This window comes from Rhinolophus ferrumequinum, chromosome 6 (genome assembly GCF_004115265.2).
Source record: "Rhinolophus ferrumequinum isolate MPI-CBG mRhiFer1 chromosome 6, mRhiFer1_v1.p, whole genome shotgun sequence".
NCBI classification, from domain to species: Eukaryota; Metazoa; Chordata; class Mammalia; order Chiroptera; family Rhinolophidae; genus Rhinolophus; species Rhinolophus ferrumequinum.
In genome coordinates this window covers 60,276,264-60,291,019 of record NC_046289.1, presented here as the reverse complement: position 1 = coordinate 60,291,019, position 14,756 = coordinate 60,276,264, and positions in this window count along the sequence as shown.

The window sequence follows — 14,756 nt, the reverse complement described above, 5'->3', positions numbered from 1 at the left end:
ATCGTGCCTTCTATATTTTTACCACCATATCCCTGACTCATAGGGGGATGGGAAGGGACTGGAGGCATCAGTGTTCTTATTTTTGTGTTTTGCTACCTCTACCAGGCCATTCAAATGAAGACATTTTTTTCATAAAGTTAAGTAAAGTGAAGTCCATGTTGTCCGTATGACACACTGCGTATCCTAGTCATCTCTGCTTGCAGTTCTAGGGCATTCTAGCAGGCAGCTGTGCTTGCTGGAATTTACATATCAGTTTTGTCACTTCTGCCAGTGTCTTGACTTTAGGCAAATCCCTGAAACCATCTGGCTAGTTTACATGTCTATAAAATGGAAATAGTAACACCCATTTTAGAAAAATGTTAAGGGAAACCATAATCCAATGTGAAAGAAACTTAAGGGTAACTTCCTGAAAATGTAATACTTGGTGATTGATAAGATTGTCAATATCATCAAATTTCTCAAGATATCAAATCTTCCTTTCCAGCTTATCCTTTCAATCATCCTGCAAGACTTCAATATCACATGATGGTGACCATTCTGCCTCTCTAGTCAAAATACTCCACTAGACCTCTACACACCTACATTTCTTCCAGTCGCAGACATACATTTTTTCAAATGTTTCAGTTTCAATTGGGTGCATTTTACAATTCATTTTTTGAAAATTTCAACCACTTTCCCCTTAAAATCTTGCTATTTAAATAATTGTGCTTCCAATAGTTGACAACATTAGAACTCAAGAATGTGTTAATTCCACCTGGTCTCAGCAGATATCTTTACCATCTCCCACCTCCTCCCTGTTTATAGCACTTCATCAATAACCTCCTTCCATTGTAGGTTGTTGCCTTAGAAGACTTTTCTAGGCAGACTTCCACTTCCATCCAGTTCTCTCATTCAACCCTGGATTTCCCCGATTCTACAGACATGCTTTTCAGAATTTCTCTCAATCAATCCAACCCAAGGACAAGAGCCCTCTTTGCTTTCAGGAGCCAAACACCACCCTTCCTGAAACTCAGATTTCATTCCTCTATGATTTACTCTGCTGTTGGAGGATAAGCACACGTAGCCCAGACTTCTGTGCCCTGGTCCACTTTCCCAGCAAGACAGACACCGATCCCTAAAGAGGTCAGAAACCTTTTTCTGTAAAGGGTCACATAGTAAATGTTTATGTCTCTGTGGATCAAATGGTGTCTGTCACAATTAGTGTACTCTGTCATTATAGTATAAAAACAGCTACAGACATTGTAAAAAAAAATATGTTGTGCTCCAATAAAATATTACTTACAAAAACAGGTGGAAGGGAATCACCCATACATTGTGATAGGAAGCTAAAATGGTACAGCTACTCTGTAAAACAGTTTTGGAGTTTCTCATAACATCAAATATGCACTTCCCATATGACCCAGCAATTGCACTCTTGGGCATTTATCCCAGAGAAATGAAAACTTATGTTCATATAAAAACTAGTAAAAATGTTCCCAACAGCTTCATTTATAATAATCAAAAGTTGAAAACAACTCAGATGTCTTTCAACAAATGAATGATTAAACAAACCATGGTATATCCATACTATGGAATACTATTCGTCAATAAAGATGTGAACTTTTGATACACAAAACTTGAACAAATCTTCAGGAAATAATGCTGAATGAAAAAAGCCAATCTTAAAAGATGACATACTGTAGAATTACATTTATATAACATGATTGAAATTACAAAATTATAGAAATGGATTACAGATTAGTGGTTGCCAGGATTTGGGGAGGGGGAGAAGGAAAGTGAGTGTGGCTATAAAAGGGCAACACAAGAGAGCCTGTGGTGCAAAGACTGTTCTGTATCTTGACTGAGGTGGTCAATACATGCACTCAAATGTGATAAAATTGATGGAGAAACTGACCTAAAATGGTTCCCTGCCACGTGGAACTGAGCTAAAATGGTGGCCCCAGCAGAGAGAGAAGTCCCCAGCCTAAGGCCCAGCCCACTTCCGCATAGCCCCCTCCAAGCCACACCCCGAGCCAATCACCAGACGACACCTACCCCTTCCTCAACTCAAGGAAGTCCCCAACCCATAAAAACCGGCTCAAAACCTTGATAGGGGCTCAGTCTTTTGGGAAAGTTCCTGCTGAGCCCGCAGGCATAATAAAGCTGACTCTCCTAACTCTCTGAGTGCCGCTTGGGTTCTTTCCGGTCCTGGTATCCGTCACAAAATCACAGAGAACTAAACACACACACACACACACACACACACACACACACACGATTACAAGGAAAACTGAGGCGATCTGAAAAAGATTAGTAGACTGTTACTGTGTCAATATTTTGGTTATGATATTATACTAGAGTTCTATAGGATGTTACTATTGTGAGAAGGTGGTTGAAGGTTGTTACATGGATCTCTGTGTTATTTTTTAATACATCTGACTCTACAATTGTTTAAAAATAAAACGTTCAATAATGGTAATAAACAGGTGGCAAAACAAATTTGGGCAGTCGTTTGCCCACTCCTGTCCTAGAACAGTACATTCCTCATTTGTTTTAAAATCTAGCCTACACAGTCGGTGACCACAGGATGGCCACGGGGTTTGAAAATTAATCTGGGGAACGTAATTTGGTGGTTACCAGAGCGTAAGGGTGTTGGGGGGTGGGGGATGAGGGTGAGGGGGATCAAATGTATGGTGATGGAAGGGGAGCTGACTCTGGGTGGTGAACACACAGTGAGATTTATGGATGATGTGATACAGAATTGCACAACTGAAATCTATGTAATTCTACTAACAATTGTCACCCCAATAAATTAAAAATAAATTAAAAAAAAATGATTAGAAAAAAAAAAAAAAGAAGTGCAAATTGGGTGTTGCATAGTAGTCATGGGGGTATAGGGTATATCATAAAGAATATAGTCAATAATATTGTAATAACCGTGTATGGTGTCAGATGGGTATTAGATTTATCAGACTGATAGAGGAGAGGGAGTTAGGGGCAGGGTGAAAAAAGTGAAGGGATTAAGAAGTACAAATTTGTAGTTACAAAATAGTCATGGGGATGTAAAGTAAAGCACATGGAATATAGTCAATAATGTGGTAATAGCTACATATAGGGCCAGGTGGATACCAGATTATTCAGGGGGATCACTTCTTAAATTATATAAATGTCTAACCATTGTTGTGAACCTGAAATTAATGTAAGACAATACTGAATGCAAACTGTAATTTAAAAAATTAAAAGGGGGTGGAAAAGGTGAAGAGGAAGAAGTTCAAATTTCCAGGTATAAAACAAATAAGTCATGGGGATGTAATGTACTGCATAGGGAATATAGTCGATAATATTGTGATAGCGTGGTATGGTATTAGATGGTTGATGGACTTATGGTGATCACTTCTTTAGGTATATAAATGTTGAATAACTATGGTGTACCCTTAAAAACTAATATAATATTGTATGTTAGCTATATTTTAATAAAAATGTTTTTAAAAATGAAAAAAAAAATAAAAATAAAATAAAACCTAGCCTACATTCCTGCGATTCTCAATTATCTGTTCCGGTCCTTGCCTCTCCCTTGATCCAGGTATTTATTTTCAATTGCCTGCTACATGGGTAACCTTTCTGTACTTCAATATCAAAAGGTCCACAATTAAGTCATCATCATTCCTAATCCTACCTGAGCCCCCGCTCCCCGCAAATAAATAAATAAATAAATAAATAAATAAATAAATAAAAATTCATTTTTTCCTCTCTTTGCAGGTCCTTGCTCTGTGAATTGCAGCAGAACCTCTCCTCATTCTTGGTCCAAACCCAGGCGTCACCTCTAATTCTTCCAATAACCAATCATGTCACAAGATCTATAGGCTTTATCCCCAAGGGGCATCTTCTACTGATTTTTACTGCTGTGACTCTGACTCAGGCTTTTCTTATTTACTGCTTAAATTATTGTTACAGCCTTCTATGTGGTTTCTTCTTGTCTGTTTCTCTCCTTTAAGTCATTCTACTCTGGCTCACAGCTCTGAACAGAGGATTGCCTTGCTCAGGCTCGCACGCTCTCTGACTCTCCTTTGTGTAAGAAGGGAAGTCCAGGCTCCTCAGTCGCCATCAGGTGCTCTTTCCATCTTTTTTTTCAGCTAGTCTTTCTATTCTTGCTACTTACCTATTAATTCTCTATGTACCAGCCAAAATGGCAGACTTTCAATTTCTTACAGATTTGTCACTTAATGTCATTGCTCTTTCCTCTGCCTTCATGCCTAAGTTTTCATCTCTGTCAATCATAATTCTTTCAGGTGGTGATCAAAATAAGTCAGTCTGTCAGTAAATAATATAGCTCTCCATGGATATAAGGAATATGGACATTGGAAAAGGTTTCCTTTCTGAGAGGCAATGGCAACAGTATTAATTTAAAACATAACACAACACTGCCCACAGAAACCCCAAGCCTGGAAGGAAGTATGCTTGTTTGTGCTGGTGTGTAAGGCACACATTGTGTGTAACTAAACAGAGCTGATTTATGTGTATGGTGGGGTGCCAGCAGCCAAGCAAAAGACAAGTCAGATCTGGTCAAAAACTGATCACACACCGCTTTCACCAGATTTATTTAAAGATCACGTCAATATTCCTCATGTATAAGTCCCACTTCTGCACCCCCTCATCACATAGGTCTCTCATGACCCTTCTGCTCTCCCAACAATACTGAATCAAGGCTGGTATATGTAGTGCATCTTTACTGACAGTGTGGAGTGACCTAGATTCAGGGATGGCTAACTCCAGTTGTACAAAACATACCTGTAGGAATCTTTCTCTCTCTCTACGCTCTTTGACACTGCTTCCCTGTGTTTTGGCTGTATTTTCAGACAGAATTCCCTCTCTGGTGATAAAAACATGTCCTAGAAGCTTGAGGCTTCCATGTTCCATCTTCATGAGCTTCTTGTCTGAATGTCATCCTCTGGGCCTTTAATTCCTTGTGCCAATCTGTTTGGGCAGCTTGTATGGCACTAAAGTTGCTTTAATTGTAGCGTGTGCAAACTTGTAATTTTAAAACATTTTTTTTTAATCCTTAAAATGACTCTTTGATTGAAGCACTATTATTCTTCACATTTTACCAGTGAGAACCTGAGTTTTAGAAATTCTTAATTTACTTGCCCAAGTTTCCTAAATTAGTAAATGGTGAGTAACAATTTGAACTTGGGTGGTCTAGTTCCAAAGCCCATATGCTTAAAAAGTGCTCTACTGCCTACTTGAGACATGGTTAATCCACTCTGAAAGTAAGGATAATTATAACTATCCTATTTTTCTCACAGAACATTGTGCTTATCAAAAAAAGTATACAATTATGCCAGAAAAGTACTGTTAAATGTATGGGATTATTATTTTTTCATAGTTCATATTAAACATCATCTAATATTTATGTTCCTTTTTGTGAAAAATGAAAAGTAAATGTTATTAATAGTATCCAAAATATGTAAAGAATTCTTACAACTCAGTAAGATGACAACTTGAGTTATTTTAATGGACAAAGTGTTTGAAAAGGCACTTCAGAAAATAATATGTATGAATGACCAATAAGCACATAGATAAATTGATCAACATCATTAATCAGCAGGGAAATACAAATTCGAACCATAATAAGGTTCTTATTATCCATCCATTAGTACATCTAAAATTAAAAAGAGAGACTACTGGTGGGAACCTAAACGATATGACCACTTTGGAAACTTCTGGCAATTCTGTAAATAGTTTAACATGCACTTTCCAGCCGTTATACTCTCTAATAGTATTTACCCAACAGAAATGAAAACACAGATCTCCACAAAGATCTATACGTTATTGTTCATAACAGCTTTATTTCCAATAGCCAAAACCTACTGTGTTTTCCCGAAAATAAGACCGGTCTTATTTTACTATAATATAAGAACTGGTAAAATATAATATAATATAATATAATATAATATAATATAATATAACATAATATAATACTGGGTCTTATATTGATTTTTGCTTCAAAAGACGCCTTAGAGGTAATGGTTCGGCTAGGTCTTATTTTGGGGGAAACACGGTAGCAACAGTTCAATTGTGCATCAACAAGTGAATGGATAGACAAACTGGCATGTCCATACAAAGGCATACCATTCAGCTACCTGAACTATCGCTATACATTACAACGTGGACGAATCTCAAAATCATTATCCTGAGTGCGAGAAACAAGCCATGAAAGACTACTTGTCATATAATTCTATTTATATAAAATCTAAACAAATCTGTAGGGACCAGAAGCAGCTCAGTGGTTGCCAGGAATGGAGTAAGGGGTGTCCCGTGATGAGGCACAGTTGAGGTGATGTATCTTTGGTGTAGTTGGTAGTTTCATGGGTGTATATCATTGTCAAACAACTGTTGAACTGGACACTTTAAATGGATGCAGTTCACTGTATGTAAATTACTACTCAAAAGTTCATCAAGGGAAAAATGAAAACTATCGATGATAGCCCAGTGTGTGACTAATTTAAACAAGATGTTCTAGAAGGGAGAAAAATCAATGAGGCTGGTGGCAGCTCATGAGAGCTGCTCATGTACACCTAGTCCCGATCTACAAACATTAGACAGTCATTATATCTTGAGAGTAGCTTGAAATCAGCCATCGTAGGAGTATTTACACCATGGAAATAGATAAATGCTACAAATTTGTGTCCTTCCTTCCCACAAGAACCTATTGTTAAACATTTACTAGAAAATCACTGACTGGTATCATCTATAATATATTAATATATGCTTTACACCCAATATTTCTCTTATAGCTCTGTACTTACCTCACTTCTAAGAATTTAATAAAAATGGGAAATCAGGAATAAATGTAAATTCAACGTACTGCATTGATTGAGGGAATAAATAAAAGACAATTTCTTAATTAGACTTCTTAAATTTGGAAAAGAGAGATGGGGCAGAGATTATGTTAGAACTAAAGTGGAAAGAACAATAGATTAGGAACCAGCACACTTGAGTCTGACACAAGTTCTACCTATTTACAGGCTTATGCGGCCTTGGGCATGTCCCATTTTTTCTCCTAGCCACAGATTCTTCATTTGTAAAATAAAGTTCATAATACCATATCGGTTTAAATCATGTAGTTGGAGTGAGGCTTGAATAAACCCATGTCTGATAAAGGTGCTTGTTATTATTACATTCAAATCTGATATTTCCAGAAGGTTTAAATGTCTCCCCAAATCTATTGTAAACATCTTGAAAGCAGAGAACATAATAGTAATCCAGCCACTCCTTATAAATTACACAAAGCATTTCTAAATATAGATACATTCTCATTTCTATTTTGAGTGAGACTAGGAAGTTTAGGTGTTTACTACTCTGATGTTGAAGATGTTTATTTAGATTGATTATGTCATTACCTGTGTGATAAAATCAGTTATAATCTTTTCCTGTAACATTCAGTTCTATAACGTAAAACTTCTCCATCTTAAAACAGTTTGAAATAGAACCTCTCAAGTATAGCTATAAAACTATATCCAGCTTTCTATGCTGAAATTTAGGGAGCCGACAAAAAAGAAATTTTAGAAGCTTCTTTGAAAGAATAAAAGAATTAGAAATAAACCACAGCCCCAGCAGCCATCAGAAGTAGAAAAGACAGGGGATACTTGATGCTTCCTGAAAAGGGGGAAAATGCTTCTTGTGGGACACCCGCACACCAAAAAAACAGAAGTGAAGAGAAGGAAAAAGGCGTATGGAAGAACCCATTTGTCTCGTTCTGAAAAAAGTCAAATATGGATGGTAGACTCTACTGGAATGTTTTTTTCTGATGGTTTATTAGGATCAAATGCAAGATTGGCTGCATTAAGACACATAGGGTCATGAACACTTGTACCTGAAACCATGGGGAGTGATTATAGAGTGTCATTAGGAAGTGAAAGGATGAAAGTCTTTTAGGAACAGTTGGCTGGTGGCACTAATGTCAATACATGCCCTGGTATAAACACAAAGTCTTGTACTTGCATTCCCAAAAAGATTGGGAGGCGGGCAGGCTGATAGCCAATGACAACAATAAGAGCACCCACTAGAAATTTCTGAGTTTCAGTCCACAGTAAACTCAGTGTGAACCAGAGGTACTAAGTTGTTGTAGCAAAAACTAAGGAAACTTTTGGATGTGTTGGTAGAGTAATTCATCTAGGGTGAGGGTGGTATTAACATTATATGTTCAGTTAGACCATGTTTAAAGGATTATACTCAGTTTAACATAGAAAACTCTAAAAAAGACTGGACAAATAGTAGCATACGAGGAACAGGGGATATTCAAACAGGAGAGGTGAAGTTTGTTGGGGTGTATAATGGGGGCTGAAGTTAGCTGTTTTCAAAATAGAAGAGTTTATGTGGAAGTCAAAGAAAGTTCTTTTTTTTCTTTTGAGTTTTAAATGGTTGTAGGACAACTACTTAGAAATTACCTTGTAACTCAACTTCCAAAAATAGGAGGTTAGGAAACAGAAAATACAGGATACTCCCATCTTGAAAGTGTACTAATGCAAGATACAGAATCAAAGTTAATGAAATGAACATAAGATATTTTGCCCTTTGTATTCAAGCTGCTGCTGGAGATTGAATTGTTTTATTGTAATAATGATAATTTTGCCTCGACAGACCTCCCGTTTAATTCAGGTACTTGCCATTTTCCCTGGAATAGAGTATAGTATGAGGATATGGGATTCTTGAAGAACTCAAGGCTCTGAGGCCAGCCTCATTAGCACTGATCTAAGGACTTAGACACGCTCATTTTCACTGGGATTAGAACATGGCATGTTTGCTTGAATGGTTGATTTTATTATTGAGAAAGGACAATTGGATCATTATTAAAATAACCTTCCTAGAAGATGAATATTGAGTTAACTTTTACTTATCAATGGCTAAATTAAAAGCAATTCTCATTATGGATCCATGTATTATTCCAGCCTCAGAATTATCAGTTCATGCATTCACTATACTATAAATATAGGATGGCTTTCAAGTTATGATAAACTAGTTTAGCTATTGAGCTCAAGCTTACTGCACTATTGACAACATCATTAAAAGCAGAAGCAATATTTTATTCCTTAAAGGAACGGATAACAATATTATAATTAGATGGTATAATTTAACTCAAAACCACAAAATTTCCACCAATCTTCCATTTCTATTTGGAAAAGTATAAGCATTTTTACCTATTTTTTTCGGTGCAGTCTAAGATAATTGGATTTTACACTATTCTAGACAATCAATCATTATTTTGCGGTCATTTAAAAAACAAATGACAGACTTAATCATGTTGGTATGTCATTGAAGAATATGGCTTAGGTCTGTATAAGTGTGTCATTTATTCATTCTCTTGCCACCATCTGCTTAGTATCTGCCAGATATTGGAAACAATATAGAAAAAGTCACTGTCCTCATTGAGCACTGTCCATACATGAAGTGCAAAAGTGTTTATCATAGCAGATTTGCTCAAATGTATATTTCGCCAAAATATCAATCAAGTGTCAGGTCAGTGGAGAGACATTTTTAAATGAAAAATGCCTCAAAAAATTACCTCTGACATACTCTTTTGCAGGAAGCTTCTAGAATATGTGGGCCACCAAAATAAAGAAGTGAATTATGAAAGATGAAGACAGGATCTGGGACCACATTTTTCTAACTGTGCCAATATGCCCTGGAAAGAGACTGCAAAATCACGGGGTACCATGGAATATGTTAGTCATCAATAGAGATGTAGTGATACTTGTTAGATGCCACATGAATGATCAGTATTAATTTGTTGGGCCTTAACAACTTAACACCCAGAACTGTTAGGTATGTCTTTTGGCCTAGGAGTGTGATGAAAAAAATAGTTAATGTAACACAAAAAGTATGATGAGGTGAGAACACCTGAAAATATTTGACCTAGGAAGTGGGGTGTCTAACACAAGACAAAGCCAAGGGAATCTTCAGGAAAACAGTGAAAGAAGAGTTTTAATGATTAATGTTCAGCTGGTCCATCTATCTACCAGGCAACTATACAGTGGGTCAGAAGACTCTGGGAGAGTCTTCAAGTGATTTCAAAAGTGGTATAGTGCCCAATGGGTTTAAACAAATAGAGATTTGCATCACTTTGAGGGTTGTAGCATGATTTATGAGAAATACATAGAAAAAAAAATAAAATGAACTGCGACACTTGCTAATATACAGATTTAAAAAATTGCACAAAGAAAAATAAGCACAATAATATGCATGGTACATTTAATAGTTTTTATAATGTAATATAATGCAAACATTGAATATCTTTTAAAATTTGGTTTATCTATTTTTTGGGGGGAGTCAATCACTTGCCTGCAATCACAGAATTTTATTTTTATTTATTTACTGTTTCATTAGTTTCAGGCACACAGAACAACACAGTGATCGGACATTTATATAACCCACAAAGAGATAACCCCCGGAATTCTACTACCCATCTAACACTGTACACTCTTGACATTGCACATTCTGTGGGTTTGGACAAATGTATAATGATATTTATCCATCATTATAATATCATACAGAGTATTTTCACTGCCTTAAAAATCTTCTGTTCTTTGCCTATTTCATCCCTTGAAAACCACTGATCGTTTTATTGTCTCCATAGTTTTGTTTTTTCCAGAATGTCTTGTGGTTGGAATTATACAGTACATAGCCTTCTCAGATTGGCTTCTTTCACTTAGTAGTAATATACGTTTAAGGTTCTTCTGTGTCTTTTCATGGCTTGATAGCTCATTTCTTTTTAGCACACAAAAGAAAACTCCTTATTTTTTCTTTCTCGCACAACATAGTAACCTATTGTTTATATTACAAAATTCAAATTGCTGCAGTTTGAGATTCAGCATTATGTCCAGTCTCACAGAGAGAGTTTTCATCCATTAACTTCATTTGGTTTCACTTTCCAGCCTTCTAAATTCTATCAAGTTCATCATTAGTCCTAGGGAAATCAAGATCCTCTCTAGCTGGTTTTATTAAAGTTCAGATCTTTCTTACATCCTCTCCATTCATGTGAAACCCTAAAGGCTTGTCCTCTCCATTTTCCCAACCCTTCATACAGAAACCCTTGAACCTGTTTTCTAGGCATTCAGGATGTTTCAAGCTCTCGTGTACTGTATTCATGCAGCACATGCCTTTTACTGATCAATAGATTACATTATCAGCTCTCTTTTTCAATTCTTGTTTTGTCAGAGTTCCTCACAGTGCCAAATTTCTGCTTTAGACCTGAGAGACTCAGTGTTTCCCATTCTACTGTGGTTTTATTTTCTTTTAGTCAACTTCTATCCGATACAGGTCTATATTCAAAATTACCATATTTGCTTGAGATTATTGTTTTAGCTGGAGGAGTGAAAGAGATACTCGTATGCACAATTAGGAGTGTGGTTATTCATATTGGAGTCAAGTGACAGAAAGCAACATGATCTGTGCCTTTGGTGATGCAGGTTTGCTATGAGTTAACAAATTCCAGAATCTTCCTGACTGTGTTTACTGCATTGTTAGAGCCATCTTAAGAATTGTGATAAAGATGATTTAAAACATTTACATTCTGTGCTTCCTGATTGAGAAGTTTTATTTTAAATATATTAATGCAACCATAAATGAGGAACACAAATATAGCTACTATCATTCCCCGAGCCTGATCATTTAATGAACAAACTATTAATGTAAAGATAAATTCTCATCACAAAGCTCTGTTCATAACTGCTTGAGTTTATGGTCTGTTGATTGGCTGAGGGAAGTTAATTGAAAGTAATTATATACAGACAATTTGCAAACTGTGAAAAGAAATAAATGCGAAGAAGTATGCCTCTGTAGCACAATTGAGTGAGTCTTATGGTAAGAGTAAAAAAACTAAACTTCTATAGTATGTCTATTCAACAACTTTTCACACTGCTATTTGCAAAAGCATATGAACCAATTCTAGTACTATTCTAAGCAGAAGAACCAACTTCTAGATTTGTCACATCTAAAATATCTCTGATCATTTTAGACCTAGGCCTCTTCCTAACAAGCACGAATTAAATACAAAGAATATTTATTCATTATTCAACTTTGCTATATTCCAGGCAACGTGCTTAGCATAAGAGATTAAGAGAGAATCAAAAAAATTATTTTCTTAAGATGGTCGAAGTCCAGTAGGAAGAAAGATGTATGGAAAAATCATTACAATGCAGTGTGAAAAAAATCTAATATTAGAATGCCAATAAAATATTACGAAAGAACATAAAGGGAAAACTAATTCAGGAAAAGCCAAGAAGGCGTCACAGAGGAGGTCACATTTTGGTTCATCAGATTAAGAAGGTGATAGGAGAAACAGATATCTATGTGTAACACTTCATTTACATACACACACACACACACACACACACACACGGTACTGAAATGTGCTCTGACTACTGGCTGCTCAAAACTGGGTTGTTGGCAAGAGCTTCTAGAACAGAGTGAGTAGCTGGTGTAGAAACCATAAAAGATCAGTGTTGGCAGGGGCCTCAGGGTCTTCATACAATAGTCCCCTATTTTACAAGGCAGGAGCTGAGTCCCCGGGAGGGGGTAGCTTCTACATATTTCACAAATAGCAAATAATGACATGACTTGTTGTAATAAATTGACAATACGAATGTCCCTTTGAGGAATCAACAAAAATACGATTTTAAAAGCTGCTCTGCAGATATCAAAAACTATGTTTTGTTTTCAGTCTATTTTATTCTTTTACAAGCTCTCTTCAACTTTAAATTTTCAAAATTATTAATCTAACTTGGAATCTCCCTTCATGCTCCTTGGGAAAAAGCAGCAATAAATAACAATTATATTCTCCCCAGTAGGATAGTGTATTAGAAGGTTTCTTTATCTGAAATTTGGTTGCAAGGCAAGAAATGAAAAATTAGAGATTCTAAACTTTAAACTGGTTATTTTTGAAATGAAGCTGCTTCCAAAATCAGCCTTTACCTATTTGGTTTTCTTAGTGCCAGGAACAGTGACTTTTACCTTGTATTTTTCTTCAAAGATAAATGATGTAGATTAAAATATGAAAGGTAGATAATTTTATATAATTATATATATATATATATTATGTTTTATATATATTATTCTATATTGATTAATCATATATATATGTATATATATATATGATGAGAGAGAGAGAGAGAGAGAGAAAGAGAGAGAGAGAGAGAGAGAGAGAGAGAGAGAGAGAGAGAGAGGAGTTAATTTCCTTCTGGATAAGAGGAGCTCTCTGGGATATCATATTCAGCTTTGAGTGGATTGATCCCAGGAATCTGAGCTGGGCATAAAAATTGGAAGTTTCTAGTCTGTATCGTGATGATAGACAGCAATGTTCAGAACTGAAGCTAGAATCTGGGGAAGCCAAAAGAAAGCCAAGTACCCATAGACTATCAAAGTGAAGCAGCACAGGAGTGGAACAGAGAGGCAGAACCATTGCTGTGGGGAAAACAGCAAATGCAGTAACCAAGAATAAGTGATTGCCACTCGAGGGTAAAAAGTCAGCAAGCTAAATCTCCTCCCCAGTGGCTTACAAATATTACCCTGAACCTTGCCTATGGACAGAGAGGAAGATGTTAAGGACCGCCAATATGCTAGGGTTGACAATGTAAACTAGAGAGGGCTTTTATCTTAGTACAGATGAGATTTTTGCAAGAAAGATTTCAGAAGTATCAGGATTTGGGGTATTTTACTTGATAATGCAATTTTTTCCACTGTAAATTATCACTTGAAGAATCGTAAAATGTGAATTTTAGTATCTCCCCCCCAAAATTTTTTTCAATGTGGAGAAATAGCTGCCATAGTACATAATCCATAAAATTCCAGGAGATCATGTTGAAAGTGTTTTGTGCCTATAGTAAGCACTCAGGCAGTGGTGACCCAGTTGGCATCCCAGGTACCAAGCCAAAAGAGATGCACTCCATATTCACAAAGAACAAGTATGAAATAAAACCATTGCGTAGATAAATATCAAAGTATAATGAAATAGAGGTCTTTACATGTGGAAAGGTTGCTAACGTGTGGAATAAAGGGAATTTCTCTGAGTTTAAGTAAGGGAATCAGAATTTCCTAAACTGAAACAGTAGTTTGATGAGTATTTTGGAAAAAGGAATTCTAAGCCAATAATAAAATATATTTAAACAACATAAGGTGAAGGGATGCTAATAATTGTGGTGTACAAAGTGCTTTAGAGACGAAGAGAAGATTATCAGGAAAACAGTTGTTTCATAATTACCGACTTCACTGAAGTTATTATTATAGATTCCCACAGCTAATTTATCCTTTGAAACAAGTAGGTCAGAGGGATTAGGGATGCTACCTGTAGTCTCGCAGGTCTTTTCCAGGTCTCCTGACATTTTATACATGTGAAAAAGTATCCCAAAATAAATAAATACATAAATAAACAAATAACCATTTTACTCAGGTGCATCCTCTGGAGTTGGAAAAGTGAAGTTACTGAAATGATGGATAAAAATGTATAATTTATGGATTTACATGCTACCATGCCCACTTTACTTGTGGTATCTGCATAATAAAAGCAAAACCCCATACTAAACTGTACAGCTGATTTGAGACTAACCTATGGAGACAAAAGGCACCCAGGAAATTACCCTCTGCTTATGAGTGGAACAGGGGTAGGAACTCAGAACTTGGTGGTGGTTTGTCTGAGATTTTGTAAATTCTGTCCTTCAATAGCAGTTCTTACTATATGGTCATGTGACTGGACAAAGGAGGCAATAAACGTAAAACACACCCAC